The 17,128-nt window shown below is 40.0% G+C and overlaps 1 pseudogene; it reads left to right on the top strand.

The window, feature by feature from the left end:
- Nucleotides 1–10,285: 10,285 nt before the first annotated feature.
- On the top strand, nt 10,286–10,978 carry LOC129903963 (ethylene-responsive transcription factor ERF022-like; annotated as a pseudogene).
- Nucleotides 10,979–17,128: the final 6,150 nt, after the last annotated feature.

Here is a 17,128-nt window from a genome sequence, read left to right as displayed (position 1 = left end):
GAGGAGAAAAATCTGAAAATCTGGTGCAAAAATCTGCACTATTGCACCAGATTTTTCTGATTTTCTATTATTTAAAGTCTCCGAATGGACCCTCGGAATTCGTTCGGAATCCGATAAAAATAAACCAGATATGCTACCCTACTAAATTCGATATTTCGGACTCAATGGCGCATTCAGAATTCTCATACGAGGTTATTATAATAAAAAGTGGGTCCCACATCCAAGAGTCATTTTAAGTCATATTTCACAACGGGCCTCGATATTAGTCCGGAAGCCTCAAAAAGCGAACGAAGGGTCGTTCTAGACCAAAATCAACATTCCGGAACTAACCGCGCTGTCGGAATTTTTATTCGAGCGCATTTTCCAAGAATGTTGACCAAAGTCAACTATAAGCTAAGTTTCAAAGTCAAAAGTGCCAAATAGCCCCAAACTCGTATCGATTGACTCGATAGTCATTCCAACAGTGCCACTAGCCTAATTTGGTCATTCCGGAGCTGATGGAACCATCAGAATTTGAATTCGAGATTTCGTTAGCCCAAAACTTAAAAAGTCGCAACTAAACTAACTTAGGCCTTTAAAATACCAAAATGGACTCGGGACCTCTAAAAATTCAACCAACACTTCTTCTAGACCAAAAACCATCTCCTGAATCCAACGAAGTTGTCGAAATTCCATTCCGAGCATCGAAAGTCCAAAAGTTGACCAAAGTCAAACCTTGCCTTAAAGTTCTTCAAATTCTCAACTCAAGGCCTCAAATCTTCGTTACAGCTCCAAAACTGATTCTGTAAAGTCTCCTAAGCCTATTTCGACATTTCGGAGCTGCTGGAATCGACGGAATTCCATTCTGAGACCCGTAGCTCTAATTGACCCCAAATACCACTTTTTAACACTTAAAGCTTATGAAACTCAAAATTTTCAAGGACTTAACTTTTCATAGGATTTTCTAAAAATCAACACCCGGTAACAATTAGAAATGACTCGGGGCATCTAAAGGGAGGGGTAAAATGGTCATTTTACAAAAATTCCAAAAATGACCTTGAGGGTCATTACAATATCCACTACTAAAAGAACTTTCGTCCGCGAAAGTAAAAGTACAATCACTCTCTAGAGGCACGAAAGGACGAGGGTTTTGGACCTGCATGCTTTGCCTAAATTTTAGACACCCTCTCGAGTTGAACAACGCCATCACAGAATTTAGGCTGAGAAGAAAATCCTCAATTTCACTTCCAACTCCAAAAACTCCTTCAGTCCTTTCTTGGGCTCCAACTCTCACTCGTTTAGCCCGAACTTGACTCAAAACACTGGATTTCAATTGAGGACAACCAAAATAAACCAAAACCACCGAATTGAGTAATACACGACCATGGCAGATACAACTCACTCAAAATTTCAAGTATTTGTCTTTTGTTTTCAAATCCTTTTCTCCAAGCCACTAAGGGCGTTCTACCAATCCTTACCTATCTCGAAAACCTTCAACGCAATTCGAAAATTGCCTATCGAACCATACAATACCAACCTCTAAGGAGTTACATACTCTACCTAAACATATGAGGATGAAAACAATCAAAACAAGGACACCCCGCGCAAAGCCCCAAATCCCAACCTCAACTTGAAAAACCAAGAACTCAAAATGAAACTAATGTTCTAGAACTGAACACTTCTTAAGCTTCCGAAAGCTTGACTCACACTCCTCGGACCACACAAAGGGATCATCCTGGCGAGTCAAATGGATCAATGGTGATGCAATGGTGGAGAAACCCTCGATGAATCATCGATAATACCCAGCCAATCCAACAAAGCTCTGAATCTCTGTAACAGATGTGGGCCTAGCCCAACCACGAATAACCTTAATCCTCGTCGGATCCACCCTGATACCCTCTCTGGACACCATGTGTCCTAGCAAATGCCACAGACTCCAACCAAAACTCGCACTTTGAGAATTTAGCATAAAGTTGCTGGTCTCTCAAGGTCTGGAGCACAACCCTCAAATGTTGCACGTGCTCCTCTCTACTCTGTGAGTATACTAGTATATCATTGATGAGTACAATCACAAAAGAGTCAAGATAAGGACTGAATACTCGAGTTATAAGGTCCATAAAAGTTGTTAGGGCATTAGTAAGTCCAAAAGACATCACAAGGAAATCGTAGTGGCCATAGCGAGTCCGAAACGCAGTCTTAGGAATGTCGGCTTCTCTAATCCGCAACTGGTGGTAGCCAGACCTCAAGTCAATATTAGAAAACACGGTCGCACCCTGAAACTAGTCGAATAGATCATCGAAACGAGGCATGGGGTAACGGTTTTTTCACCGTCACCTTGTTCAGCTGCCTGTAATCAACACACATCTGTATAGTCCCATCCTTCTTCTTAACAAATAGGATGGGTGCACCCCACGGCGACACACTCGGGCGAATAAATCTCTTACCTAAAAGATCCTCAAGCTGCACACTGAGCTTCTTGAGCTCTGCGGGGACCATACGGTAAGGTGGTATAGAAATAGGTTTAGTGCCCGGCTTCCAAATCTATGGCAAAGTCAATATCTCTCTCTAGGGGTAGACCAGGTAGGTCAGTGGGGAAGACATCAGTATACTCCCTAACCACAGGGACTGAATCAATAGTAGGGGCCTCGCTGGACACATCATAGACATACGCTAAGTACGCCAAACACCCGACAAATTAGCCATCGGGCCCACATAAAGGATATGACCCCAGTCGGCGAGCGACTATAAAAACCCTACCACAAGACTGGGGGAATACTAGGCATGGATAATGTAACAGTCTTGGCATAACAGTCCAACACTGCATGATGAGGGGATAGCCAATCCATGCCCAGAATAACATCGAAGTCTAGCATATCAAGTAAAATAAGATCTGCCCGAGTCTCATGCCCCTGAATAGTCACCACACAGGATCTACAAACCTGATCCACTACTAAAGAATCCCCTACCGGGGTTGAAACATGTAACAGGAGCTCAAGTGACTCATAAGGAATACCCAAACGTGGAGCAAAATATATAGACACATAGGAATACGTGGAACTTGGATCAAATAAAGCTGAAGCAGTCTGCTGACAAATAAGGATAGTACCTGTGATAACATCATCTGATGCCTCAGCCTCTGCCCTCGCCGGAGCATCATAGAAGTGGCCCTGTCGGCCTCCCCCACGAACATTCGCCCTACCACCTGACCTACCTCCCCGGGAACCTCCTCGAACACCCTGTTGACCATCGCCGCAGCCGTGGCCTTGATCTATACCTCTTGGTGGAAGTGGTGCTACTACCAACGGTCTAGCCCGGCCGGGACATTCCCTAGCCCAGTACTCTAGTGAGCCACAATCGAAGCATCCTGAAGCTGAGCGACCCTTGATAACTCATCCGCGGTAGGAAGAAAGCAGACCTGATTCCCTCGAGCTCTGCCCTGTAGTGGAACCCCCCGAACGGGGCTGACTACCCTCAACTGTTGGCAGGGCGGCCTGAATCGGCCGGTTGGACTGACCCTGCTGGTACCTATCCTGCTGGAATCGTTGACGGGGCCTGTCATAACTATCATGGCCCCTAGATTGGGACCCACTGTAGCTACCCTGATGCCTAGGTCTCTTATCGCTTCCCCTTTGGGCCTGACGATGAATAATATCGATCGTGCGGGCATGATCCACCACATCCAGAAAAGAGCAGCCCACAGAAACCAAGTGCTCAGTCCCCACCCTCAGGTAAGGTCTCAATCCGCGCAGAAAAACATCATACCCGCTCCTCCTCAGTGGGTAGAATCATAGTGGCATGTTAGGAAAGCTGATGAAATCTGGCCTCGTACTCCGTAATTATCATGTGACCCTTCTCCAACCGAGTAAACTGATCCAGGAGTCGGTCCCTAACACTCCTAGGGATGTATAGAGCCAGGAAAGCCTCTGAGAACTGGGCCCATGTCAATAGTGGTGACCCAGCTAGCCTGGACTGCAAATAAGAGCGCCACCACTGTCTAGCTGCCCCTCTGAACTGGTGAGCAGTGAAGTCGGCGCCTCTGGACTCCACAAGACCTAAGGAATGGAGCTGCTCTTGACAGGTAGTCAAGAACGCTATGGCATCCTCGCCAATAGCTCTAGAAAATATCGGGGGTGACAGCCTTCTAAATACCCCTAACATCTTCTGATCCTGTAATGACATCACACCCTCCAAAACTATTGGCGGGGGTGCAACAACTGGTGGAGGCGGCTGAACCTCAGGTGCTGACTAGGTGGACGGATCCCGCGGTGCCGGTATGCATGTTACTGGGGTCGAGGCCTGTGGTACAACCCCTATAGCTGTGAGGAGCTGCACAATCGCTGCCTGCAGTGCTGGGGTCATAACTGGTGCAGTTGGGGGCTGTGCTGGTGGTGGTGGTCCCTCTGGCTGAGTAGGAATAGGAGCGTCCTGATGCTCCTCTACTAGCTTTGGCTCTATCTCCGGGTCGGGAGCTAGTGCTGCTCCCCTGCCTACTCTACGGGGCCGGCCTCAAGGCCTACCCAGAACTGGTGGGTCATCATCTCCAATAGTACCGTGCGTACGAACCATTCCGATGAAAGAGCGAAACAAATGAGATTTCAGGAAACCAATAAGACACAAGAATGCACGAAATGAAGCAACATAGAGATCGTTTCTAATGACATCCTGTAGCCTCTCGAAGATAAGTTACGGACGTCTCCGCACCCATCCGCGAGACTCTACTAGACGTTAGCTCTGTACAAGTGAGACCAACGAACCTGGGGCTCTGATACCAACTTGTCACGACCCACTTTTCATCAGGTCATGATGGCACCTACTATAACCCTCTAGTAGTTAAGCCAACCCGTCAACCCAGAACTTCAAGTAATGTGTTTGAAGGCAAAAACTATATAAGAGCATTGAATTATAAAAGTAAACAGAATGAATAAGCGGAAGTAAACCAAAACATGTTTTAAACAACTAAAGATCCCTCCCAGAACCTGGAAGTCACAAGTACAGAGCTGCTACAAAATAAAAGATGAGTACAAGTCCCGAAAGTGGACCAAAAAGATATAAAACAACTGGCTAGTCTCAGAAGGCAAAAGACGGGCCATCCATTCTGAAGGAGACAGAAGTGATCCAAAAACGCCAAGTTATCACCCTAGTCTCCGAATCTGACTACAACAAGATCGATCTATTCGTGACAGTAGCTGGTGCTCGGTCCTGCATCACGAAAGTAGATGCAGAGTGTAGTATGAGTACCAAGACAACAGGTACCCAATAGGCATCATAGGCCGACTGGGCAGAAAAGGTGAAAACAATATGAAAAAGAGGAATAAGCCTAAATAGGAATCAACATAAGCATCTAAAGTGAAAAGAGTACTATCTACGAGAGCTACAGCTAACTATACCCAACTGGGCCCCCATAAGCCCAGCCGGGAAACCCGTACGCAAGTTAAATAAAAACCCGAACGAACCCCCATAAGTTCGCCGAGTACACAGAATAGCTACAACTACCAAGGCTAGGAACCAAGAATATGCGATGTCAGGAACCGAAGTACTGTATCATTTCCAAAACCCAGAATCTCCAAGAGTCAATCGATCTAGGGGTGACTTAGGGGTCGAGGCCGGGACTGGGACCCAGAGGCTCGCCCGAATATTCAAAGTGGCCAAGGCCGGGACTAGGTACCCGGATGCTTGCCATAATACATAAGTGCGGGACTGGATACCCGGATGCTTGCCGTAATACATCGGTGCGGTCGAGGCCGGGACTGTATACCCGGATGCTCACCGTAATACATCGGTATGATCGAGGCCAGGACTGGATACCCGGATGCTCGTCATACTAGCAAGTCGGCGGAGGCCGGGACTGAGTACCCGGATGCTCCCCGATAATTCAAAACGGAGGCCGGGACTGGGTACCCAGATGCTCATAGATAATTTATCCCATGGTTTCGAATATATCCTTTCCAACTAATCAACAACCGTACCGATAATTTCCTCCACAATGTGTCAACTGGTATGCCGCCAAAACTTGAACCAGAGCCGAAGCCAAACGATCATAAATTCTAGTATTGCCAACGCATCTCAAAAGTTATGACTATACCGAGTTATGGGTGGGAGTGTTATTAAGAGCAAGGGTATCGCCTAGCTAAGGCCAACTACTAGGCACTAGCCCGCTACACCATTCTACAGGGATCTAAGTCCACCGGAGCGATGCCGGGCATATAAAGAAAGTTTACATCCTATACTAAGGCCAACATACTCCACAGTATCAATAACATGCTCATTCAACTCTCCTTATAATACTAACAAATAACGATAAGATACACATGCTTCTAAATACCTGAAAAACCTAATAACAAGCCTAAAGCATGATTTCTAACACCTATACTAAGGCCAACATACTCCACAGTATCAACAACATGCTCATTCAACTCTCCTTATAATACTAACAAATAACGATAAGATACACATGCTTCTAAATACGTGAAAAACCTGATAACAAGCCTAAAGCATAATTTCTAACACCTATACTAAGGCCAACATACTCCACAGTATCAACAACATGCTCATTCAACTCTCCTTATAATACTAACAAATAACGACAAGATACATCTACTTCTAAATACCCGAAAAACCCGATAACAAGCCTAAAACATGATTTCTAACACCTGAGATATACAATTAAACTACCCAACCAAAATCCCAACTATTTCAACATGCTTTCACACATTCCAACTCAATCTAAAGAAAGGTAAACCGTAGCCTACCTATAGGCTAAACACGCGAGCTTCAAATCACTGTGCTGGAGCTTTTTCCTTTCGAACGACCTCGTAACGCTGCCAAACTGTCAAAAATAGAACCACAACGTCGATACGGTCGTTTAGACACTAATTTCATAATTTTTGGAAATGGACCAATTTTTGGGTCGAAAACGGGAATTGTGGGGCCCACATACGAAATTCTGGATTTGACCCTTAAAACAGGTTCTAAACGTCACCCCAAGCTCACAAATCAGATTTATAACACAATTCAGGGTGGGAAATTACGCAAGATGATCAAACAACCAAAACTCATAAATTCGGACTAAAGGACTAAAAATGGCAGCATCAAAATCAGTAAATTCTGGAAATACGAGACTCTTTCAACCCAAACAAATTGCACTATGATGATCCTTGCGAAAACCCCCACAATCTAGCCTCAAAAATCACTCAAAACGGAGTTATATTGACCAAGATACACTCTTTCAAAATTCAATAAAATTTTATTCCGAAAATCACTAAATCTGCAGCTAAAAATCAATTTATTACCTCGAACGACGTGCCAAAAACAGATTCTGAAACTTCCACGATGTTCTCCTTAAATTTCCACGCAAGATAGCCTCTGGAATCGCCCAAATCGGATTTATATTGGTCAAGAAATAACTTGTCAAAGTTCTTCAAAAATCCATTCCGGAAATGGACACTGCTGCAAATAATATCACGATTTTTACCTGAATCGAATGCTCCAAATTAGTTTTCAATCTCTCCAATGCGTTCTCCACGAAAACCCTCACAATTTTGCCTTTTGAATCACCTAATTTGGAGCTCTAGAACTCAAGAAATGAGGGTTCAAAGTTGAGGAGAAAAATCTGAAAATCTGGTGCAAAAATCTGCACTATTGCACCAGATTTTTCTGATTTTCTATTATTTAAAGTCTCCGAATGGACCCTCGGAATTCGTTCGGAATCCGATAAAAATAAACCAGATATGCTACCCTACTAAATTCGATATTTCGGACTCAATGGCGCATTCAGAATTCTCATACGAGGTTATTATAATAAAAAGTGGGTCCCACATCCAAGAGTCATTTTAAGTCATATTTCACAACGGGCCTCGATATTAGTCCGGAAGCCTCAAAAAGCGAACGAAGGGTCGTTCTAGACCAAAATCAACATTCCGGAACTAACCGCGCTGTCGGAATTTTTATTCGAGCGCATTTTCCAAGAATGTTGACCAAAGTCAACTATAAGCTAAGTTTCAAAGTCAAAAGTGCCAAATAGCCCCAAACTCGTATCGATTGACTCGATAGTCATTCCAACAGTGCCACTAGCCTAATTTGGTCATTCCGGAGCTGATGGAACCATCAGAATTTGAATTCGAGATTTCGTTAGCCCAAAACTTAAAAAGTCGCAACTAAACTAACTTAGGCCTTTAAAATACCAAAATGGACTCGGGACCTCTAAAAATTCAACCAACACTTCTTCTAGACCAAAAACCATCTCCTGAATCCAACGAAGTTGTCGAAATTCCATTCCGAGCATCGAAAGTCCAAAAGTTGACCAAAGTCAAACCTTGCCTTAAAGTTCTTCAAATTCTCAACTCAAGGCCTCAAATCTTCGTTACAGCTCCAAAACTGATTCTGTAAAGTCTCCTAAGCCTATTTCGACATTTCGGAGCTGCTGGAATCGACGGAATTCCATTCTGAGACCCGTAGCTCTAATTGACCCCAAATACCACTTTTTAACACTTAAAGCTTATGAAACTCAAAATTTTCAAGGACTTAACTTTTCATAGGATTTTCTAAAAATCAACACCCGGTAACAATTAGAAATGACTCGGGGCATCTAAAGGGAGGGGTAAAATGGTCATTTTACAAAAATTCCAAAAATGACCTTGAGGGTCATTACAAGATCACATTAGGAGGTTAGAAGCATCCAGTTTTAAGTCCTGACAATAACTCTATTTTGGGTGATCTCTCGATTTTTATTTCTTGGTAATATTATTGCTTCTCTGTGGTTGAACATTTTTGTGTTGCTATTTTTGAAAAATATTTGTAACATTTTTATTGTTATAGTATAGCTATTTGGATCTCTACAATTCCGTGATTGTTACATTTGACTAATAGGGTTTTTCTTCGTTAAATTTTATATATTCTTTTTTCTATTTTGAGTTAGCCTCTTTCCATCATAACAACTGGTATCATGGCAAAGTTAAAAACGGGTGTTAATCTTGATGGTTTAAGTTCTTGTTTCATTCTATTTTACATTAATGAAGATTTTTATTTTAGAAATTTATCAAAGTGCTACTCAGTGTGTCATATACAGAAATGAAGGAGATTTTGGAATTGGAGATTCAACTTGGTGAAAATTATGTGAAGAATGCGGAGTAAATTTATTTTGTCATAAATTTAGGTCAAGGGAGAAAATTGTTGGGTGTTTGCCTTATTTTCTTATCATAGTTAGGTTTTTCTTTTCCTAAAAGGAAAATACAAAATTTTCATATTTAGCTACTCCTTTCTCTTTTAGGAAACTATTTATAATTCTATAAATAGAGACACATTCTTTCAAACTTGGAAGCATTTATAATGTAGTTCTGCGAGTTTTGTTTATGGAAAAATTTGTGAGACACAAGTATTATGTTATCACTTGTTTGAATCTCTTTTTATTCTAAATGAATATTGTGGGATTGTTTATCTCAATATTTTGTACTCTTGTTTATATAGTGGATTGCTCATGTCCTCATGAGGAGATTAACAATCCACTATATAAAAGATAACATAAAATATCGAGAGAAACAACCTCACAAAATTTACTGAGAATAAAAAAAGGTTCACATAAGTGATTGCGTAAAACTTGTATCTCACAAATTCTCATCCTAAACAAAACTGTCAAAGTCTTTAGGAATATATTGTGAATGCTTTCTAGTTATAAGTAATTATTCTCTATTTCTAGAGTTATAAATATTTATTTACAAAATAAAAGAATAGCTAAATATTAAAATGTTGTGTTTTCTTTTTAAGAAAAGAAAAATTCAATTATGGTCAAACACTCAACTGGTTCCTTAAGAGTAGCAGTTGGTTCCATTTTATTTGAAGGGATGTGGAGCAGTGTACGAGGTGAATTGGGGACAGTTAATTAACATTCTTTTTTAATCAACAATGAGCTGAAAACTTGACACCTACATAAAAACCGCGTCTTAGAACAGGAAGACATCACCTAACAAAGAACCTCATCCATTTATCCTCTTCCGTTACTTGTAAGTTTGCTCCAATAATATTACAATTATTCCCCAGATATACTTATTAAGAAACTGAGAGTTAAAGACATTATTAATTAATCTATAACAAACGTGCTCATTCTCCAAATATAGTTGCTGCTAACCCGTAACGCATTACTCTTAGATATTAAAACTTACAAAAACAAATATAAAAATCCGAACACTCTTGTCCCACAAAAGTCCTCCGAAAGAACATGGAAGCTCCCTCTAATTACTCTCATAGTTGTTTGATTATATACTAACACATCATAAATGATGCTTGTTCCAAATACATCCATTTCTATATATACTTAACTTGATCACACTTTTGCTTAATTAACACTGCATATATATAATACAATGGAAGAGGTTAAGAGAGGTGGTATAACATCAGAATATAGAGGTGTTAGAAAGAGGAAATGGGGGAAATGGGTGTCTGAAATCCGTGAGCCAGGGAAGAAAACGAGGATATGGCTAGGGAGTTTTGAGACAGCGGAGATGGCGGCGGCTGCATATGATTCAGCTGCATTGCACCTCAGGGGACATGCAGCTAAACTAAATTTCCCAGAGTTGGTGGATCATCACCCTAAGCTGCCTGCAGGTTGTTCCCCTGAAGACATACGTTTGGCTGCTCAACAGGCTGCACTAAGAGTCAAGACCACAAATTCCATGGCCTCTACTAGTCATGTCGATGTAGCACCAGTAACCATAGGACTCTCTCCAAGTCAAATTCAAGCTATTAATGACTTCCCTATGGATTCACCAAAAATGTGGACTACTGAAGACACAATCTTTAATAATGAAATGAGTGACTACGACGAAATCGATGATTCCCTTTGGGATTACTAATCAATTAACTCATTTTAGTGGCACCGACGTTTTAGCCTAATTTATATGCTACTAAGGTTCAGTATTCTATTCTACAAACATATATTTAATTAGAGTGTGTGAGGTTTGTACAAATTAACTTCCACTTATGGTGTGCCATTTAAGATTATTCTGGAGCGCGCAACAAAATGGGTTGGTTTTTTGACATCTCATTTTGTGTGTTGCTCTACTAATTGTAATTCGTGAAAAAAGCTTCTTCTAATGTGCTCTACTGCATAATGGAATAAAATATCCCTTTGTTTTGGTTTCAGTTTGTCCTATTTGTCTTTTTAGTCTATTTTAAAGTAATGTTACTTTACTTTTTTTTTACAATTCCTTAATTTCAAAATTACATATTTAATATCAGATGATTAAAGAACATTTTAATACATTTGACATATTTTTATTTTAAAACCATTCAATTTAAAAGTTATCTTTACTTTAGTAAACTTCATATCAAATAAAAATAAAATAAACAAATTGAAACGATGGAAGTGTTATAATTGGATATTTCTGTTGATGTACATTTCTTGTTTGATCGTCTAATTTTATTGGTTTTATTCACTATCCATTTCGCGGGACTATTGTTTATTATTTCTAAAATGATTTTCTGACCTAAAAAAAGCAATTCAACCTGCTATATTTTATTAGAACATTCACACGTATCTAAGAAACTTGTAAAGAAGAATATTCTAACCTTTGGAGTGGATTTGGTTTCCAATGTTTTCGTGTTTGGTTGACTTAAATGTTTTAAAAAATATTTTTCAAAAAAATTTAAGAAAAATGACTTCATTCCAAAAGCTAAGAAAAATATTTTTCAAAACTCTCTTTCAACCTCAAATTATATTGTTTTCTTTTTATTCCACCCATACCATGAAACACCTCCCCCCCCCCCAAAAAAAAAAAATTTATTTTTAAAAATTATTTATATTTTAAAATTTTATTTTTACTTCATCCCTACTCCGACCACCACCCTACACCCATCAACCCCCTCTCCCCCCAACCCCCCCCCCCCCCTCCGCAAAAAAAAATTTAAAATATCATTTTTAAAAAAAATATTTTAAAATTTTATTTTTTCACTCCACCCTCACCCATCCCCCCTACCAGCCCCCACCCCCACCCCCACCCTCCCCCTCCCCGGCCGCCCTCCCACCACCATCACGCCCCTCCAAAAAAAAATTAAAAATTTACTTTTGAAAAATATTTTAAATTTTGAAATTTTCATTTTTTTTACCGCCCCCCCTAACACGACCCCTTACCATCCCCCCACCCCAACAGTCCCCCCCCCCCCACACAAAAATAATTTTTTTAACATATTTCAAATTTTAAATATTTTATTTTTTTTACCCTGCCCCACCCCCTACCTCAACCCCTAATCCCCCTACATGCTTTTCATTTTTGTGATTTACTTCTCTCTCTAAAACATCTATCTACCAAAAAGCTCTCATGGAAGGGCATTGTAGTCATAATCTCGAAATGGAGTGGGACCCACCTCCCGACATGAAAAAATTTCGTTTGAAAGACAGGATTGAAGATCGTGTCGATACGAATCTAATGCAAGTTACTACATTCCAAAATTCCAACTGCAGCTCATCTAATTTGCAAAATCCTAAAGCGATGGATGTTCATATTACTGAGGAAGAACTGCAGCGTGCACAAAAAATCATTTTATTGCACAATTCAGGATTGATTCGAGTACAAAGGAATGCAAAATCGAATTTAGCAACACAAGGACTAGATGTGGTCCAAAAATCTCAGAATTTCATTGCCCCTATTGACAGCACTCAGCAGACAATTTCTTCAAGCATCGCAGCACACACGCACGAATTGCGCCTCCATATTCGAGCAGATTCCGGCCATGTTCGTGATGGCGCAGTAGCAGGGGTTTGCTCTCCATGCCAAGATGAATCTTTGGGTATAAGTTTCGCCGGAGGAACCATTGCCGGCGAACATAGTGATGGCGGCGCCGGAGCTCCGGTGACCCAAATCGAACAAGATGAATGCCAATATGTTCTACAAGATGCTGCGCATCTTCCCACCCATGAGCTCCATCTCAGTTCCTCACCAAAAGCTTCGAATATCTCCAGGAACACTGACAGTACATTTCTCGCCGAAGCTCCGACGAACTTTCCGGCACAACATCAACCCCAAAAGAAGCACAATGGGGGTGCGCATCATCCTATCCAGGTAGGGAACTTCGAATCTTCCCCAAATTGTTCAAATTCAAAAAGTCATCAAGACGACTGTGGTGGTGCCGGAGCTCCGGCGATCCAATTAACTGGCGACCAATGCCAAAAGGTTCATCAACGTGATATACAGCTTCCAAGCTATCAAGGGTGCCTCGAATCATTGCCAAAAAGCCCAAATTCAAAATGTCGTCGAGACACTCCTCAAGCTGAAAAACACTGTAACATGTATGTTCAAGCTGAAACTGTGGATGGTGTGTTGGTTCATGACCAATACCAGCAGAAAAGGGGTAAAAAGTGCACACATTGGAATGCATTGAGGATCATGATCATGTCCCAAAAAGAGGTGCTGATCAGCAATGCAACAGTAGTCCTACAGTGGCTCCTCCAGGTAAGTCTTCTAACCATACTAATCAAAATGTGGCTCAAAAGTATATTGACACTACTAAACCAAATGAAACTAACTTACTTGATAATACTTTGCAAAATGATACTATAGCTAAGGTCTCTACTATTAGAACTTCTGATATGCAACTCTCTGTGTCCAAGAACTCTGAGGAAATGCAGGCTCCAGTTCAATATGTTGGTCTTGTTAATAAACACAATGTACAGGGGAATACTTCCACTAGATATGTGCAAAAACAACCTGCACAGTTGAGTGAGGGACCCAATGTGAATCTGCAACCAGTTCAATATGTTATAAATGATCAACCCCCTAGTACTCAGACAGTTGTTGCAGAGATAAATAAACAAAAGAGTAAGGGCCAAGTCCAAGAAGACCATGCTACTGTTCAGCAGCAGACCCATAAACAAACCAAACATACTCCTTACATTCCTAATAACCAACCTTTGATAATTTCTAACAACTTTGAACCTGTAAAAAATAAGTCTGGTAGAACTGAACCTAGTAGACCCCATGTGAATAGAACTAGCCTTGCTGTCCCTAATCATATTAATCATGTGGTGCCTCAGGCCTGGGCTATTGGAAATAATCCTGCCACCAAAACCACCACCCAAATAAGAAATCCCAATCTTAATAATCCCATTCCACCAAATCCTGTGGTCACACATACTCTAGCAACTAGGCTTAGAGCCCAAGAACATGTTCAGAATGGTCCAATACATATCTCACCTCCTGAAATCACAACCAAACAAGGATACCCTGCAGTGTTGTTTACAGAGGAAGACTTCATGGTTAACCTAGCAGGTAGATGTAAATACACTCTAGTTGGAAAATTTACACATACCATGCCTAGAATGGAAGTAATTAGAAATGAGTTTATCCTCCAAACAGAGCTTAAAGGAGGAGTGAAATTGACTCATTTCAACTCTAGACATTTATACATTGATTTGGAAAATGAGTTTGATCACTCCACAGTTTGGTCAAAAGGTAAAATGTATATCCAAGGCCAACTTATGAGATTGCAACTGTGGACTCCAACATTTAAACTAGAAGAGGAAACTCCTTTGGTTCCAGTATGGGCAATCATACCCGAACTGCCTTGGCACTGCTACTGTATGGAAGTGGTCACACCTCTGTTATCTCCAGTTGGAGTCAAAGCTTTCAAGTTAAACTTTATTAAAAATATAGTAAAACTAGGTCGGTTCAAATCACTTCAGCTTGCAAATATGTATGTAAATAAATATACATAAATACTTTGAAATCCATTAATTAAAAATCATGCTTTAAACAACCCATCATGAATTTCAAAAACCTTTAAATAGATAAATAGAAGAATTACTTGTAAACCATCAATTCATACATATGAAATTATGTTGCATCAAAATAGAGAAATAATCATTAGTTTAACCATGATTCATACTATTAAGTAAAATTAAAAATTACTATAAGAAAATATTACTTGAAATCAAGAGACTTAATTGAAAGAGTTTTTGGACTATGTGGGTGGAAGAACCCATGGATAAATACCCACATAACTTAGAGTAGAGCTTAAAGAAAATAAATATAATTTATCATATAATTAAAATAATTTAGACATGAGAGTGGAAGAAATACTCTCATTGAAGCGTTACATACCTGCAATTCGAAGCTTTAGTCGGAACCGAAAGACTTAATGAATACTCTTGAGTCCTAGCTTTTCTCCTCGCCGGAACATTTTGTGTACTACCCGGAGTATATGAATCACCGGAATAGTATTTATTCACTACTAAGAACTAAAACTATATTTTGAGAATGAGTAAACAAGTGTATAGAGAGAAGACTTGCTTGAGAAAGCTTGATGAATAAAATGAGGAAATAAGGTGGGTATTTATAGGTGGGAAAGAGAGACCTAACAATAAATAAAATAATTATAAAGAAAAATCTGAAAATTTAATGGAATATATTGATGTCATGGATGATGTTAAATGGAGGACAATTTATGTCATGAGTGATGTCAAATGTATCTAGATCTTTTCATGGTAGGTGAGATGAGTTCTTTTTAACAGAATACTCTTTTTCGGAGCTATATTTGAATAAGCTAAATTTCTTATTAGGATTTGATGTCTTCATAAGAATTGTAGATATGAAAGTCTAGTTTCATATAGTTCAAGAATCAACCCATTTGGATAATCCTACAGTGAGATATGATTTTTCTTCTATAAACACTCCTTTCCATCACAGCATTCTGCCTTACAAAAATTAATTTATTTGACCTACTTAAACTCCGAAACTTAAAATATGGTCTTCATACAAGTTGTAGGTAATGATATTGTGGTTAGGAAGAAATGTGAATCACCCAATTTAGATATTCCTATGAAAAATTATGCCCAAAATACAGAGGCTGTATCATGTTTAGGCGAGAATTGAAACATTGTATACAACGTTTTTAGGGGATGTTACATTATCTCCCCCTTGAGAACATTCGTCATCAAATGAGGAAAGACTTAGATTGAGTAGAGTAGAGTGTAAACAAACAACCTATCATTAATGCAATAGTATAATTTAAAACATTGTTTAAAACATATTTAATAATTTTGCAAGCATATGACAAGAAAAATTGAGATGTAAAGATTTCAAGTAATTGAGCAAGGACAACTTAATACCTTAGGTTTGGGTAGAGGGAAAAAGATGAGGGTATCTCTTAATCATATCCGCTTCTGCTTCCCATGTTGCACTTTCTATTTGTTGATTTCTTCAAAGGACTTTAACATATGCAACTTCTTTGTTCCTCAATCTCTTAACTTACCGGTCCAAAATTTCTACAGGAACTTCTTCATAGGTCAAGTTTTCTTCTATATTCACTACTCCCATATGTACAATGGAACTAGGATCACCCACACATTTTTTCAACATAAACACGTGAAACACCGGATGAACCACGGCCATTTCCAATGGTAATTCCACCTCATATGCAACCTTACCAACACGTCTCACGATTCTATAAGGCCCTACATACCTAGGGCTCAATTTCCCTTTCTTACCAAATCGAACCACACCTTTCATGGGTGAAACCTTTAGATATACCCAATCGTCTATATTAAACTCAAGATCCCTTCTTCTAGTATCAGAATAGGACTTTTGACGACTTTGAGCCGTCTTCAACCTTTCTCTAATGATCTTCACCTTTTCTAAAGTATCAAGTACCAAATCGGGGCCCAATAAGGTCATCTCGCCTACATCGAACCAACCAATCGGTGATCTACATCGTCTCCCATACAAAGCCTCAAACGGCGCCATCTCAATACTTGAGTGATAACTATTATTATAGGAAAACTCGATGAGAGCTAGATGATCATCCCAATTCCCTTTAAACTCCAACATACAAGCCCTTAACATATCCTCTAGTGTTAGAATCGTTCTTTCGGCTTGCCCATCCATTTGAGGATGGAATGCTGTGCTCAACTTTACCTTAGTACCGAGGCCTTTTTGAAATGATCTCCAGAAGTGAAAAGTGAATTGGGTACCACGATCCGAAATAATGGATAACGGCACACCATGTAACCTCACCAACTCCCGAATATACAACTTGGCATAGTCTTCAGCACTATAGGAAGTTTTAATCAGTAGGAAGTGAGCTGACTTAGTCATTCTATCAATAATTACCCAAATCGAGTCATGACGCTTCCGGGTATGAGGCAAACCCACTACGAAATCCATAT

Source organism: Solanum dulcamara, chromosome 9, assembly GCF_947179165.1.
Source record: "Solanum dulcamara chromosome 9, daSolDulc1.2, whole genome shotgun sequence".
NCBI classification, from domain to species: domain Eukaryota; kingdom Viridiplantae; phylum Streptophyta; class Magnoliopsida; order Solanales; family Solanaceae; genus Solanum; species Solanum dulcamara.
The sequence above is the reverse complement of the archived record's forward strand: the minus strand, read 5'-3'. Positions and strand labels throughout refer to the sequence as shown.